The 3,298-nt window shown below is 45.6% G+C and overlaps 1 pseudogene; it reads right to left on the bottom strand.

The window, feature by feature from the left end:
• Positions 1-528: 528 nt before the first annotated feature.
• LOC100474387 lies at positions 529-1,489 on the bottom strand (annotated as a pseudogene).
• Between the last annotated feature and the right edge of the window lie 1,809 nt (positions 1,490-3,298).

The following is a 3,298-nucleotide window of genomic DNA, read 5'->3' as shown; positions in this document are numbered from 1 at the left end:
CATTATTTTGTTTTATTTTATTTTATTTTATTTTGATTTATTTATTTGAGAGAGAGAGAAAGCACAAGCAGAGGGAACAGCAGAGGGAGAGGGAGAAGCAGGCTCCCCACTGAGCAAGGAGACCAATGCAGACCTTCATCCCAGGATCTGGGGACCACGACCTGAGCTGAAGGCAGACGCCCAACCAACCAAGCCACCCAGGCGCCCCTAGAAGTCCTGGTTTTGTTTTTTTTAAGATTTTATTTATTTATTTGACAGAGAGACAGCCAGCGAGAGAGGGAACACAAGCAGGGGGAGTGGGAGAGGAAGAAGCAGGCTCACAACCGAGGAGCCTGACGCGGGGCTCGATCCCAGAACGCCGGGATCACGCCCTGAGCCAAAGGCAGACGCTTAATGACTGAGCCACCCAGTCGCCCCTAGAAGTCCTGTTTTTAAAAAAAAATTATTGGCCTATGGCAAGGTGGCAAATGTATTACTCTGTTTTCTTCTAACTAAACTGCTTTTTTTTTCCAATGCTATGAAATTATTTTAAGTTCTTTTTCTTCATGACTGAACATACACAGATAACGGAAGTAATGGAAACATTCTTCTGCTGTAAAGATGGGTGGAATATACAAAAATTCACGTGTTGAATTTTCTTTACATAGTCCTCCAGAGCAACTCGAAGAAAAGCAGGAAATGCTTTCACAAGAACACTGTTGTGGAAGGACCTAGCATGCTTTCAGTGCCAGTGTGCTGGGCTAGATATGACATAAATATTGCATCTCTCACATTTATAGCTTGGTTCTTCCATAGAAAATCCTCTTGTAAAACACCATGTATTGTATTTGTCAAACAGACAGACATCCAAGGGAAGGAACACCCTTCTTCTGAAACCGTGATGGGGCGCTGCTCTCAAGCATGTGACAATGCCCTGTGCTTTTCCAGTGTGACTTGCGACATGAGCTGTATGAAGTTCCTTTTTACCCAATAGTTCTAGTGTTAAATGAAGAGGAGAGTTCTGTGCATTTTCAGCATAATTTTTCACTTCCTGGTGTTATGATGTGCTTTGTCATCCAAATTTTGTCTCCTTTACCAGTGATTTTCATAAGCCATCTTTTAGTCAGAGTGTATCTTTGGATAGGAGCTTCCCAGCCCCCTTTTTCCCCCCTCAATCCCCTGTGGTGGGGGCCTGGCTTTTCATCTCCCCTGAGACTCTGTGAGGTCAGTCTGGGGCCCAGGAGTGGGGCCTCCCTCTGCGGGTGCCTCCCCGTAATTCACTGGCCACCGGGCACTGTGGTGGAATGTTACAGTTTACATCGTCCACATGTTTTTCCAAAACTGCATTCACATCAGTCCAATTGTTTTCTCAGAGGCTGAGTCCTTAACCAGCCTGAGCCAGTTCCACATTGAAGGGCATCAGGGCAAGAGCAGCGCTCCAGGATTCTGCAGGGAGGGGCTGGGAGCAGAAAGAGCCCTCATAATCTGGTTTCTGCAGCCGTTCCACATTGTGTCAGGGTCCAATGGCCTCAGCCATGCTCCTTCTGGCCCCCGGACGCTGCAGGGCAGCGGCTGCGGCACAGGCTGGGGACCCCAAATTGCTTTTTAAAGTGGGGAAATGGCAGTATACACAGCCACCAGTGGTGCATGAATGCTTGTATTGTCATATGTATTCAGGCTCTAGTAAGTTCCCAGCTGGCCAGAGCATCCTACCTGTCAGTAGGCCTGAGAGTCCAACGGGGCCTGCCCTGTTCCTTCAATAGCTGGAGAGCTGCTTCATTTACCAATCAGACACTGGTCACAAAATGACCTGTTAGCCCACATTACATCAGTATCCTCTGTTTGGTAATGTTCCGGTTTAGTGCTACTAGTGAAGTGGGGAGGGGTGACACGTTCTAGCCATCAACAGTAGTATTTCATCTGTCTCAGGGTGGCCTGTGCCAAGGTCATGCTCCAAAGAACTTGGAAAGACGGTTTAAAAAAGAATAAAAAAAAGAATAATAAGGCTGGCTGGCTCAGTCAGGAGACCAGGGGACCCTTGATCTCAGGGTCGTGAGTTCGAGTCCCACGTTGGGCATAGAGAGTACTAAAAAAAATAAACTTAAAAAAATTTTTTAAAATTAGATAGTACTAAGGCATTATGCTAAGAGCTTTGTGCATATTATCTCATTTAATCCCACAAAATTCTATGAGGTAGGAATGATTATCAACCCAGTTTTAGAGATGAAGAAACTGATGATCAGTGAGGTTAAGGAAGTTGCCCCAAGGAACCTAGTCAGTAAGTGTTGGAAGTAAGTAAGTGCTAGAACGGGGATTGGAATGCAGGCGTGCGTATTCAATGCCTATGTCTAGCTCCCTAGGCATGCGCGTGCATCTCACAGTCATGCCGTGCAAGCCAGTTTGCTGCAGATGGAAAAGTCTCTCCTATAATCAGGCCGGTAGTGCTTGTGTATCACGTTAATTGAAACGTCACAATATAATCGCATAGCATGGCCCAAAGGACCTTTCGTGATCTCGNGAGTCCCACGTTGGGCATAGAGAGTACTAAAAAAAATAAACTTAAAAAAATTTTTTAAAATTAGATAGTACTAAGGCATTATGCTAAGAGCTTTGTGCATATTATCTCATTTAATCCCACAAAATTCTATGAGGTAGGAATGATTATCAACCCAGTTTTAGAGATGAAGAAACTGATGATCAGTGAGGTTAAGGAAGTTGCCCCAAGGAACCTAGTCAGTAAGTGTTGGAAGTAAGTAAGTGCTAGAACGGGGATTGGAATGCAGGCGTGCGTATTCAATGCCTATGTCTAGCTCCCTAGGCATGCGCGTGCATCTCACAGTCATGCCGTGCAAGCCAGTTTGCTGCAGATGGAAAAGTCTCTCCTATAATCAGGCCGGTAGTGCTTGTGTATCACGTTAATTGAAACGTCACAATATAATCGCATAGCATGGCCCAAAGGACCTTTCGTGATCTCGCTCTGGCCTGTATCTGCAACCCTTGGAGTTTGTACCTAGTAGAACCACACTGCTTCTAGTGCCCCGAGAACCTTATGCTGTCCATGGCTTACTGCCTTGAGACATACTATTATCCTCGCCTCAAATGCCCTGTCACCTCTATTAGCTGGAAAATTCCTTTGAAATCCAGCTAATACATCACCTCTTCCAGTAAGCCTTCCCTAGTTCTCCTCTGACGATGTTAACCATTCTGTTTTCTGTACCAACCCTGTCTTTTCTATAAAAATATATTGCGGGGCACCTGGGTGGCTCAGTCAGTTAAGCGTCTGCCTTCAGCTCAGGTCATGATCCCAGAGTCCTGGGAT

This window comes from Ailuropoda melanoleuca, chromosome 5 (assembly GCF_002007445.2).
Source record: "Ailuropoda melanoleuca isolate Jingjing chromosome 5, ASM200744v2, whole genome shotgun sequence".
NCBI lineage: Eukaryota > Metazoa > Chordata > Mammalia > Carnivora > Ursidae > Ailuropoda > Ailuropoda melanoleuca.
This window is presented reverse-complemented; position numbering and strand designations above follow the sequence as displayed.